The 14,587-nt window shown below is 33.9% G+C and overlaps 1 pseudogene; it reads left to right on the top strand.

Annotated features, from left to right (window-relative positions):
* The first annotated feature begins 529 nt into the window (after positions 1–529).
* On the top strand, positions 530–2,847 carry LOC145012990 (G-type lectin S-receptor-like serine/threonine-protein kinase SD2-5; annotated as a pseudogene).
* Positions 2,848–14,587: the final 11,740 nt, after the last annotated feature.

A 14,587-nucleotide genomic window follows, 5' to 3' on the forward strand; every position in this document is an offset into this window, starting at 1 on the left:
TAAGACAAAGGAATGGTATTAACTTTAATACACCCCATACCATGCATGGTCTTGATAGCATTTATAGTGAGAAGCAAAGTTGTGAGGAAATTTGTCAATTGTTGCATGCGAGCACCAGACCTCCTCATATTTTCGTTAGATTTTTAAACCTCCTCATATGAAGGAATAGGACCTAAACTTAAATATTTAATACAACAATCATGGTTTTGATACCTAGCTATAATAGTATAATAAATTCTTAACCAAAAAATTGTAAGACATAAAGGAATGGTATTAACTTTAATAAACACCATACCATGCATGGTTTTGATAGCATTTATAATGAGAAGCAAAGTTAGCAGGAAATTCGGCAATTGTTGCATGCAAGCTAGCTGAATTCTTCACTAAACCTCCTCATATTTTAGTTTAGATTTTTAAATTGTGTGTTCATTAATATTGATCAATGAGGGCACCTTGGATTTGTAGCTTGTTCTTTGGCTTCTTTCTCATCTTCTCATCCATTTCTGCTCAAGATGGTTACATTCCTACAGCAAATTTATCAACATCATGGACCAACGATGAATCTTCTATCCCTTTCACAAATTTCGTAGATGGCTCGAGGATCAGAGTCATCCTCTCTGGAAGTAAGTTCATGTGTGGATTTTTCTGTAAAGGAATGTGCACATCATACCTCTTTGCTATTATTATCCACCGAAATGATCCGATGGTGATTTGGTCGGCCAACCGAAACAATCCCGTCAAAGAAGGTGCAACCCTGAATTTAACTGCAACTGGGGAATTGATGTTAAAGGAGGTCGATGGAAGCAGTGTTTGGACTACCAACACTGCAGGGAAATCAACTTCTGGCATGAACCTAACTGGTGAAGGAAACCTGATGTTGTTCGATGTCCAGAATTTGACAGTTTGGCAATCTTTTGATCACCCAACAGACTGTTTGGTACTTCAAGGACAGAAGCTCATACCTGGTGTTTCTCCAACCAATTGGGCAGCTCAAAAAGACATGTACTCTCTTGAAGTCACCGCAAAAGGTTTGATTTTTTATGTTGGATCAAACCCGCCTCAAGTCTATTACAGAATCTTGGTAGATGGCCTAGATCAAAAGAGTTATCTTGAGTTCAGAGATAGGAGTTTGTGTTTCGCCAATACTTCTTTGAACCCAAATTATTGTATTGTTGTGATTAGCATACCTCCAGCATTCACATCCGATTATATAAAACTAATGTCAGATGGGCATTTGAAATCATTACAACGGGGGGAAATGACCAATCTACCGTTGGGTGATCTTGTAGATTGCTCTTATCCTTTGGTTTGTGGGAGAAACGCAATTTGCTCTGCAGATCGACAATGCAGTTGCCCAAAATCAAGCTCTCCCTATTTTAGAGCAGTGAATGACCGCCAACCCAACAAGGGATGCTCTCAAATAACTCCTCTCACATGTAATGCTACCCAAAATCAACAGTTTATTGAACTTGCCAACATCACGTACTCCACATTTACCTCAGAAATGAAAGATGTGGATGTCGAGACTTGCAAACAAAAGTGTCTAAAGAACTGCTTATGCAAAGCAGCAGTATTCAAGTATGGTTCGAATTCAAGTGGGGATTGCTACTTGCCATCCGAGCTTTATACAATGACGAGTCTTGAACTTGATGACGAGGCACCTCCACAAAATATGTTGGTTTTTATAAAAGTCCAGAATGTCGGTTCAACTCATTCATCCAAAAAAAAGAATAAAGTTGCGACAGTTGTTGGTTCCACAATTGGAAGTCTTTTACTTCTTATTGTGGTCGTAGGTCTTATTAAATTCATAGTTAAAAAGAGAAACATGAACAGTGAAAATGAAGAAGCGTACCGGATCATGTTTCAGGAATACCCATTCGATTTACATATGATGATCTAGTAACAGCCACAGACAATTTCAGCAGAAAACTGGGTCAAGGAGGTTTTGGATCCGTTTTTGAAGGGACACTCACAGATGGCTCAAAGGTTGCAGTCAAATATCTTCAAGGTACCAGGCATGTTGAGGAATCATTCTTGGCCGAGGTTGAGTCTGTTGGCAGCATACATCATGTTAATCTAGTTCAACTCAGAGGATTTTGTGTTCATAGGTCAGAACGGCTTCTTGTGTATGAACTCGTGAGCAAAGGATCGTTCGACGAATGGATCTACAATGAAAACCGGAAACTAGTACTTGAATGGACTTGTAGAAAGAAAATCATTCTTGGGATTGCAAAAGGCTTAACATATCTTCACGAAGAATGCAGGCAACAGATCATCCATTTCGATATAAAACCGCAAAATATCCTGCTAGATGAAGATTTTAATGCAAAAGTATCGGATTTTGGGTTATCTACGCTTGTTGACAAAGATCAAGGACAAGGGTTGACTAGAATGAGAGGAACCCCAGGCTAAATGGCCCCAGAACCATCGGGATCAACTATCACCGAAAAGGTGGATGTCTATAGCTTCGGGATTGTTCTTTTGGAGATGTTATGTGCGAGGAAGAACTTTGATAGATCTCAGCCAGAGGACGATCGGCATTTACTATCGGTCTTCCAGAGGTGTTGGGAACAGGGTACATTGTTGGATATAGTTGACAAGTACATTGAAGATATGCAGGAACATGGCGCAGAAGTTGTGGACATGATGAAACTGGCTTCATGGTGTCTACAGCTAGATTCTACGAAAAGGCCTTCAATGTCATCGGTGGTTAGGGTGTTGGAGGGAGCAATAACAGTTGAATCGAACTTGGATTACAACTTCTTACATCCAAGGCCGCAGGATACAACCCCTGAGTATGAACAAAGCTCGAGACCCTGTGATTCTGTTCTATCAGGGCCAAGGTAAGTGATCAGAATGAGATTCTTAATTGTGGATCATTTATATGGATTCTTCTAATGCTTCTGTAATTTCTTTCATCAAGGACAATTAAACTGCTCGTTATGTAGTTTCATCCCAACCCAAGAAATTAAAAACATGGAAATATTGGTTGTTTGTTTTTATTTTTATTTATTAGAATATTCATAAGTTTATATCTTTTATAGATGTATATAAAATTAATTTGTATCTGGAAAATCTCCATCTCCATCTCCATGCTTAATAAAACACTCCTAAACCAGCCATGTGTCATCCTTTTAGCACTGTCTTATGCCACATGTCCTTCCACCATCGTTCTGCTCTCTCATTTTCCCGCCCAATGATTTTCAATCGTTCAATCACATTCACTTCCTAAATATCAGCTTTCCGTTGTATTAATTGACTATCCTAATTTACCTGCACTCGATCCATTCAAATCCCTACAAAAAAGGAAAGGACGTGTACCTTCTGTAGACCTTCTGCTTTCGTTTTTTCCCGCTCATATTTTCTACCAATTTTCCTATTATACCTTTCACTTGAAACATATTATTTCTAACTACAAAGCCTAGAAATTAGGAGGTGATTAGCATAATCTCACGAAATCATGGAGCTGATCGTTTCCAGGTTGTATTAATTGACTATCCTAATTTACCTGCACTCGATCCATTCGAATCCCTAAAAAAAGGAAAGGACGTGTACCTTCTGTATAGACTTTCTGCTTTCGTTTTTTCCCACTCATATTTTCTACCAATTTTCCTATTATACCTTTCACTTGACACATATTAGACCACAATCATACAGCTTGGAACAAGGTAATATTTCTAACTACAAAGCCTAGAAATTAGGAGGTGATTAGCATAATCTCACGAAATCATGGAGCTGATCGTTTCCAGGTTTGTTTTTCAGTCTCTATTTATACTATGCGATTCCACATTGTGCAATTGGAAATTTTAAACCATAACGTGTATCTACAAGCGGTGTGTACTCTTCTTTATTTTAAGCTTTCGAGTTGTCATGTTTTAAGAATAAATATACTCTGAATTAAATAGTTTTTTGATAGTAATACAATAATTCTTCATGATGATTATGTTTACTTTATATTGTCGATTTTAGATGTGCCAGTTATGATGTTTCTTTTTTCTTCCTTCATATTGATCTCTAGGTGTTTGATAAAATGCCAATGAGAATTTTTTTTGTTATCAAACACTGTTTTGCACTCACAAACAGTCATATACACATTTTTTAAAGTTTTATTCTTTGCTTTCATTTTTTAAATATTTATCAAACCTATATGTGTATGTGTTGATGCCTGTATGTGTTGTGTTGTGTTGTTGTGTGTATGCATCTCCTATATGTCTTATCTTAGTTCCTATAATTGTTGGCATATGTGAGATCTCATAATTATGAAAACACATAAAGTTTTTCTAACAAAAAATGACTAAATTTCCTTCATCTTTTCTAAACTTTGGTATCAATTAAATAAGAATTTTCTTTCTTTCATTCAAGCTCTGTCGAAAGTCAATATACAAAAAATGTCATGTCGTGTTTTAATATTTTTTCATTAAACACATATTCATTGTTTGTTGATGAATATGATCAATTTTATGTAATCACAGAACTGTTGTTGATTGCATGTTATGTTGTTTTGTTGGAAACATATATGACAGTAAATACAACTTCATTTATGGGTAACTATGCTTTGTAGTAATTGAAGCACTTGAGGTTGTGTTGATAATTTTGTTCCAAAAGACTCCAATATTTGTTTATAAGTGTTTGTGTTTGTTTAGTTTGGTTGACTGCTTGAGTTAAGAAATATTAGACGTTGAAATTTAATCATCAAATTTTTTTCCAAGTACAATTTATGGATCAAGGCCAAATATTGTGATTACTTAATATGAGATCGATCTTTTTAATTTATAATATTCTTTTTCATGAAATTCATTTTTAAATGATTTAGAATATTAATCATCAAAAAAAATTTATAGTTTTTTTTCAACATTTTTATAGGTACATATCTTTAGATCTCAAGTCAACCTCTAACATCTTCTGATTCTCATTTTAATTTTCATTTTAATTTCTTTGTTTTCAGGTTTTTTGAAGGTTGTTGGATAGAATTGAGGTTACAAACAATGAAAATTTCTGGGGTTAGTGTCACATTTCAAGATTGTTTTGAAAATTATTAGGGTTTAATATCGATATTTTTAGGCGTTAATATTGTCAAGATCGATACATTGTCCAAGAAATTTAAGATGTAAAGGATCTTTTTATACCACTATAAAAAAGATAAATTACATTATATTATGCTTTTATCCTATTGTGTGTTTGTATGGTTATAAGGTTTCATGTAACAAATATCATGTAGAGCAAGTGAGCAAAGATGATTACGGGCGTGTTTGGCAGAAATAGTTGTTAGCTGGAAGCGGGTAGCGGTAAGCATTTAGCTGGTAGCGTGTAGCGGTTAGCTGATAGCGTGTAGCAGTTAGCTGATAGTGTGTAGCGGGTAGCTGGTAGCCGAAAGTTTTAACTTTTATTTGTTATATGAATGTTTGCAAAAGTAGCTGGAAATTTTTAAAATATTTAAAATTACATAAAAGGACAATTGATTAAAAATAAATAATATATAAATATATTTTTAAGAGTAATTATGGAAAAAAAATTTAAAAGCTCAGTAGCATTTTGTTAAACGCTACATGAAGTAGCTCTTAGAATCGGAGCGTTTTGTTAAAACTAAAAGCTAAACGTTCGTACTGCCAAATAAAACTTTTTGTTTAAACTAGAACGTTTTTTCAAAAGATAAAAGCTAGAAGCTCCCAAATGCTTGCAAAAGCTCCTTGTCAAACACACCCTACATAGATGTACACCGGAAATAAAAGGAAAGTCAGAAACTTGAATGTGAAATTATAATGATTTCCTTATAGTTGACGATTACCTAACCTTTTATTACATGAAGGAAAATTATATTTTAGCTATGTTTAATGTTGGTATTTTTTATAATACTTCAAACAAAATTGGTCAATGGAATTTCAGCTTGGATTAATTTAATTTTTATAATTGCTACACAAGAAATTTGGTAATTAACAAAGGTTGATTGGATGTAATATGATAAAGTTAAAATCCATGACAAAGCTGCCATTCACCCAAATTTGTTTGTTTGTTATTTATTTATTTATTTTTATATTTTATATTTTTTTATAACTTTGCTACAGCAAAGTGAGAAAGGTCAAATGGTCATTTGGAGGAAGTGGGTAAATAAAGATTATTGTCAAGAAAGATTCTTACAATGGGTAAATCAATAACTATTAAACGCAATGTAAGTGTGATGCTATAATTCACTATATATGAAAATATATTATTATTTCTTGTATTGAACCTATGAAGAAATTAATATACATTATTTTAATATTAATATTTATTTTCATGATCGTTTGTCTTTGTTATTTTTCCAGTTTATTAATTCTCTATTTTATTCTACAATATGATCTTATATTAATTTAAAATAATGATAATAACACATCAAAATTTGTACTAAAATAAAAGTTTACATATATAAGATTTTACTATTTTTATAATGTATATATTATTTACTTTGTCACCCGTGGATTCCACGGGTTATAACCTAGTAGATAATATAATACACCCCTATCTAATACGGTTGTAAAGAAAATGCGTATTATATATAAAAGGCTAAATTAATCTACTACAGACAAATACTACATCTAATACGGTTAATTATGCGTACTAGAAATTAAATCAATTATCCAAATCAAATATGCCTATTTTGAATCAACTACGCCTCATTTTGAATCAAGTACAAATTAATTTTCGAATACTCAGCTTCCACCTCCCAACTACCAAACAACACCATATAAAACACCCACAATCACTCCATCATCCTCTTCATCCTAACACGATTACCATATCCCTTGTCGCAAAATCATCATCACCCACTATCTATCAGAGCCTCGCACCACCATTAATTATACATTACAACCACCATGAAAATCGCACAGCCGGACAACCATCATCATACAAATTAACCACACCTGCCGTTCAAATTTAAAAGAGAAGAGCTTTGATTTCTGTTTTTGCTACAGATGAACACGCACAGAAATACAAAGGGACTACAATAGTTTCACGGAGGATAAGGAGACCATTTTGGAGTTTTTGTATGGTGATAACGGTTTTTATATAACCTACTTTACTTTGAATATGATGAGAAGGGTAAAATGGTCATTTACAAAGTGCCCTTGTTTAATTTTTCTTGTTAATTGAGATTGTTGATAGTTTAATGATGGCATGTATACTTATGTCTCTAGCTGTGTATGTGTGGTTATGTATGGCGGGTGGTTAGCTTGCTTTAGAAAATTTAGTTTTCACTTTAAAGGGTCAAAATTAATGTAATAGTGCAAATCAATATGCTCGAGAGAAAATAAAGCTGTGAAAATGCTGGAATTTTATAAGTAACAAAAATAACAATAAGATGGAGAGAATAGGGATACCCAATGATAAAAATTCAAATGAAAATCAAAGAGAGAAAATGTAAAATTCCCGAATTGCCCATCTTGATGGAGAGAATCTTAAGATTAGACAAACTAAATGTTAAAGTTGCCGAAAAAAAAGAGAAAACAGATTCTAGACAACTAAATAATCATTTAGATGAATGTTCAAAACAAAAAAAAAAAGTTTATATAGAAAAAGTAAAATTCCCAAATTGTCCCTCTTAATCCTTCTAATCACAGCTCGGTGATGCTATGATGTCCATGGATGATAGTTACTATTATACACATTAAACCGGAAATATAGACAAATATAAACAACATAAATTTTTTATCATGCGTAGTTACGGTTATTGAATATTTTTAGTCAACAAATTTATATATATGCTTGCAAAATAAAGAGATTAAGCCAAAATCTTTTAAGAAACTTTGAAAATACAGGAGGATGTAAACAACTATTATATTTATGAAGCTACCATATGGTATATTGAATAACTGATTCACAATCATCATAATAATTGGCCATAATTATTTGTTTGTACCAATTTAATTTTTTCATTCAGCATGAATATTTTTGTTTATTAGAGTTAAAAAAAAGTATCTTTGTTTTCATATGTACTTGTATTTGTATGTTTAGAGAGAGAGAGAGAGAAAAAACATAGAAAATAAGTTCTTTTTGAGCTAATTGGGAGGAATTGGAAAAAGAAAGCGGTGGATAATTCAATTATTAGTGTATATATTGTTAGCTCATTATGTGTATATATAGTTAGCCCAATATTTATATAGCTTGAGCCCATTAATAGGTAATTGTATTTTGTATTTGTGTAAATATTTTGCAAAATGATTCTTATGGCAAATTATATCACAAACATACTCTCTCTTTCCTCACTATTCTAGGTCACCACCCACCAACAGCCTCACTACTTTAAATCGAATGTTCATTTGACCATAAAGTCAAAACTGAATCGAATGTTCTTATTTTGACTATGTTCACTTTTTCTTCTAAGGTCACTTATCACTATATCACTAGACGAACATCAACTACACAAAGTCACAACGTCATTGATCCAGCCGACGACACCTCCGCCTCCGGTCTCTAGTCGACGACACCGAGGAAGCCTCCTCCTCCAGTCGCTTCTGCCTCCCCCTTCTTTCACTTTATAGGTATGATCGGTCTTTGGGTGTAGTTGATTGATTCTTTGATTAAGTGTTGTGAAGATGACAATGTCTTTCTTTGTGTACGACATATTGCTTCACAGATTTAATCTATATCGATAGTGAAGCAATCAAGTCATTTCAACCTTCATTATTTTAATTCTCAATTAAGATGCTCTTGAAGCTAACCACAGTTGTAGGTAGATATTCTTTCATCTTGGTTTGTTTGCATATGATTGATTGTTTTATATATGTTTTTAGGTTGTTTCTAGTCTAGAGTTTGAGTTTATCTGCAGATATGTCAAATAATGTAATTAGAAGAACATATATCAGAGTTAAAGCTTTATAATTTACTTCAAAATGTTTAAGTTAATTAGAAATAAGCCTTTTTGTATGTATAATCTAACATACTTTAGGAGATCCAACTTCAGCTTCATAGATAAGAATGTCATTGTTGCTAATGATCATAAAGCAAGTTGTACTAGCCCTTTTGATCCAGTATACAGTTGTCGATCAACTAAATTTCTTTATTGATCTGCATCAAGAAATGGAAGTGTTAAAGAAACCAAATTCCCATAACTTATTACTTCATAAGGCAAATAATCAATTTCAAAACATCAAACTGCAAACTCAAAATCAGACCCCAATAGAAACTTGGGCCAGTATGTTGGTATTCTACTTTCCAGTTTCCAATTCCTATCATGATTCAAGCTTTTAACCCCATTTACTTAAAGAAACAACTACTTAAATGTGCTCTGTAAACCTATAACCACTTGAAATTCTGTTCTTTTACCAGAATTAAGACATTGTTACATCTTAATTTCATTGTGATTACAAATTTCTCATTTTGGTTCATTGGAAACATATTAGCTCTCTTTGACGATCTTACTTATTGGTGCTTAATTGCAGCTGGATGTGCTACAAGAAGAGCATGATGTCATTATAGATAAGGTGATTCCATCCTTTTGGTTTCTTTATTAATCCCAATTATATAAAAATATTAGTATAACAACATAAAGACAATTGTAGGATTATGCTTACTTGTATTTCAGATTCGTCATGTAGAAGAAAAACATGAGGAAGCAGAGGCCAGAGCTAAGGGAGTTGGAGAAACATGTTTAAAATCATTGTTATTCAGAAATAGTGTTACCAAATAGTTATATTATTTTGAAAATTTTGTAGTCTATAAATGGCTTCTTTAGGAGAAGGGGTATCTTTGGAAGCCAAATTTTTAAGCAGGTAAATCTTGAACGACATGTTGTCATATCGGAAAAGAAGCAGCAATGTAAGATCATATCGGAGGTAGGGTCCATTTCGTATACAGTTTATAATGTTTGGAAATCTCACTTTAAAGACCTAAATAAATGTTATCTATACATTACCCATGTAAGTAGATCAATTGGTAATCTGACTTGGAATGACTAACAAATCAAATTTATAAATTCATAACAACGACTATGAACATAATATAAGTTCCACTAAAAGCAATATAAGTGTAGCTTAAATGACAAAGATTTTCCAGACAAAAGTCTGGAAATTACACAAGCAGAACTCCGACTCGATAGCTTTTAATTGTCGGGCTCTTAGATTTCTCCATGCAAACCAGAAACTTAATATATAAAGAGAATTTTGGACCAAAGTAGAGAGAGAGAGAGAGAGAGAGAGAGAGAGAGAGAGAGAGAAAGAGTGTGTGTGTGTGTGTATGTGTGTTTGTGTGTATGTTTGGAAGTTTGGGGAAGTGAGTAGCGGTGCTCATCTATTTATAGGAAGAAATTTCAATTTGTGTGTTGCACCCCTACCAGCTACATCGTGCCCTGGCCTTGTCGGCCTCCCTCCTCGCAACATATTGCTTCTTTTCGCTGGTCCACATCCATGCCTTCTAGAAGCGTGCGCCGCACCATTTGCACGTGCGAGCAAGTTTCTAAATTTTCAAAAATTCATATTTTCTTCATATGGGTTCCGTTTTCGGTGTTCTTCATATCCACGCATAACTATCGACCAGTACTACAACTTTCATTTAGACTCATTCGAATAATTCTCAATCTATTTTTAAAGTTATATTTTTAATTGGCTTAGATTGATAAAGTCCTGATAAAAATCATAAATCTTTCATACAACATCCATTCTTGAGTGTCTTTATATCGACGAAATCCTATTTATGAGATCTTCAACTCTTATTTAGATTATTTCGGCTAACAATAAACCAATTTGAATTTAGATTTTTGTGTTAACATAGTTGCGCTAAAACTTAAAAAAAAAATCATAACTTCCTCATATGAAGTCAGATTTGGACGTTCCTTATATGCATGCTCTCGGTTTTACAATTACTATGACTTACACTTAGATTGCTTAGGATAATAAGCATCCTATCTAAAATTCACTTTTTATGATGCGCATAGTCATGCCAGTTTAATCGCAAAACTTCGAAGAAACATAACTTCTTCATATGTTGTCGAATTTCAGAGTTCTTTATATGTACGGAATCCTTGTCACGTCTACTATAACTGTGGTTAAGATTAATTATCCTAATTAATCTTATATCAAAATCATATATTTATTGCCCGCACGAAGAATAATTATTTCTTATTATATCTTAAGTGTCTAGCCAGAATCTACGGATGATATGTGTATTTTTATATATATTTTTATGCACTTTATCTTAATATTTTGGCCTTATTTATTCTATTTTAGAACTAAAAAGTACTCATAATACTTTGAATTATGTTTTGCAGCTATTCGTTGCCGATAAAGCACAAAAGAAAAGACTGAAGCGGAAACCGGACTTTGAAGCTTAAAGGAATTAAAATGCTGGATTAGATGATTACGCCCCGCGTCCAGAGCAATTACGCCCCACGTTACTGCCAAAGCAAATTACGCCCCGCGTAACTAAAGGGTACGCGCCGCGTACTGGCTGGTCTCGGATAACTTCAATCGTGTAGTGATCCTTAGTACGCCCCGCGTAATCCGACTTACGCCCAGTGTACGTAATTCGGCTACAAAGGCTATAAAAGTCGATTTTCAGCTAACCAGGAGGGGGGATTCGACTTCCAACTTAGTTTAGTCGATATTAAACTTCTGTTACGCCGTTTTGAGGGTTTAGAAGGCGGCCGAAAGGTCGTTAAGCTAACGGAAGCGGAGATCGGAAGGGTTGGAGAGCGGATACATGTCGGTAATCATATGGATTGCTAACGTGACCATGTTTAGCATTCCATTGTGGTACTTTTCTGTATTTAGTTTCTGATTTGGGTGTAAAAACCTTTTACTTTGTGTTTATGATTGAATGAAGCTTTGATTATTAGACTAATCGCTATATTAAATAGTTTATTTGTGTTTAATTTATCTTGCCAAGCTTGTTAAAAGATCCTTATGTATTAATGATGATTATTTTCTGTTAATTGTTAAGTGAATTGAGTTGCATGAACATCTGCTTGATTCCTTGTCTCTTATATTTTTGATGACCATCAAGATTATAAGTCTAGGAATAACGAATGTGAAACTAGGATTAACTTGAGAATAAGTAAGTTAATGTGTGAGCCTTGTTTGATGACCATCAACAAGAGGTTAAATTGAATTAGTAATTCGATTAACTATATTTACAAGTCTTGCTTGATACGAACTGAACACTAGGAAACATGTTAGTTTAACCAACTGGTCACTATTTGAATTGACTTGTTTGCTAAAGGATTAGTTATAGTGAACGTGAATCTAATCATTTTAGGAATCGGTGAACATGAATAAATGAATTTGTGTATGCAATTGTCTATGTTTTTAAGGTGTAATTTGTCTAAACCAAAGTACCTGAAGAGATTTGCTTACCTATTAGTTTATCGAGAGTAGTTAATTAATTGTTAGTTTGATATTTATTTCTTTATTCTTTTCGTGTGACCTGTAACCTATAATTAAATATATTAAATTAATCCACCGTTCACTGTGATCGACACCCGACTTACCTAAGCTATACTGTAATCTGACTAGGTACACTGCCTATAAGTGCATAGTTAGTCTAAGTTTGTTAGGTTATAAATATTAAAATTAGTGGGTACTTTCGTGCACATCAACGGACATTACAATTATCCCCCCCCCGGATGATTACCTCCCATAGTCATCAGCAAGAGAGTGTTGGATGATGATTTACATGTTACTTTTCCATCCTAAGGTATTAACGATAATTTCTACGTCTTTCCAAACAAGTGTCTAACTTTTGGATTTCTTAACTACTAGCGGCGTTCAACCTTACATCTGTTCTTCATTATCTTTTGGACATTCAGTCCTGACCTTCGAATTACAAATTCAAACTTCATCAAAGATTCCTGCTTCTTCCCAAATAGACTTAAGCAAAGTTAAGGTCTTTATTCTAGCTATCGTAACAGACCAAATGGTGATGCCCTAATGAGCTTTGTCGCACCCCGAAACCCAAGGCAGAAACGTTTCCGGGGCGGACTCCACGTTGAGTATCAAATCCAATGTACATAGTAAGCGAAGTAAACAACCATTACATTACATATAAAGATTTTACATTTGTTTTAAGGTAAAAAGTATTACAAGTGTGATACATATGTATATATAGACAAAAGTAAGATGTGTCTTCTATGCAATCCATCTTCGCCAAAAGGAATCATTGGGTACCTGTCTAATGCGGACCTGAGAATACAAGCAGTTTGAAAATCAGCATAAAGCTGGTGAGTTCATAAGCGGTTTTGTTTTCTGAAAATGTATTTGTTTCTTTTTTGTTTTCTGAAAAAAGTTATACACCAAGAAAATCCCATATTTTCTTAAAAGTTGGTTACTAATCAGAAATGTAATGTAAAAGATGTACACTGAAAACATGGTTACTCTTGTGAATTGTAAGGTTTAGTTATCTGTTTTGTTACTCGAATCCGGTTATGTACAAATGTTACCCCAGGAAAATCCCATATTTTCCTAAAAGTTGGTTACCAATCTGTAATGTGAAAAATGTATACCGAAAACCTGGTTGTCCTTGTGAATTGTATTAGTTTTAACACGTATATAAAACTAATATGTACAAGTAAACTAGTTACTTTATTCATTATTACTATCAAGTAAATCTCTGTTATCCAAATTGTGAGTTCCATAACCATACGATAGACTAGATATGGCAATAAGTAGTCCACATCACCTTATGACTTTCGTCACCCTTGAACCTTTTGGTTTGGCTGTAGCTAGCAGCCAGGTGTGGGGTAGTCAGCTCTGTATAGATCTATACACTCAAGTCACGCTCCCTATCTAAGAGATTTTGGTTACGGGTGCGGTCTCCACTTGCGTATCTCTATGGAGTGTTCTCCGAGGACCTGTCTCCAATTTATAGGAATAACAAATTTACTAGTAATAATACAGAAAGATACTATTACAAACAATGATCCTCCACTCGCGTATCTCTGTGGAGTGTTACCAAGGACAAAACAGTGTACTAAGTTTCATGTTCAAAGATCAAATGTTATGCTTTTAACTGATAAAATGTGGAAAACCATTTGTGAAAGTATAAAATACAACATTTTATAAAGTTTTTCACAAATATTATGGTAATGTATTCTGCAAGTTCAAACGGTTATCTGTTACGATTGTCAACGTTAAAAGCATATGAAATATGAAACACAACATATGTAAAACAAGTTTTTGAGTACAAGTATTCCTTGTACTTTGCTTGTATTCCCCCCTGAAAACAGTGAAAAACATTAAAAAAGGGTAGGGGTATGAACTCCCCAGGCGAGAGAACGTGACAATTTGAATGCTAAGCGTCGGTTCGAGGCTTGACAACGCGCGAGGTTCATAAGTAATATGAAATGGTATACAAATGTATCTAATTAGACTTTAAATCACTAATTAGATATGATTATACACTCCAATACAAAAAAACACTTCAAATCAAGTGTTTGGAGTGACCCGGGTGGCATCTACGGACGTATAGGGCTCGGATAATGTGTTTGCTCTTCAAGAGTAAACCCCTTAAGGAGTTTATGGCCCTAAGACCAACTCCACATGAGTTCACGGCCGTGAACTCATGGATGAGGGTTTTATGGTGACAAATGGTCAAATAACACTTAGGAAAAGTTGTTATGATT

Source organism: Lactuca saligna, chromosome 8 (genome assembly GCF_052625555.1).
Source record: "Lactuca saligna cultivar CGN05327 chromosome 8, ASM5262555v1, whole genome shotgun sequence".
Taxonomy (NCBI): Eukaryota; Viridiplantae; Streptophyta; class Magnoliopsida; order Asterales; family Asteraceae; genus Lactuca; species Lactuca saligna.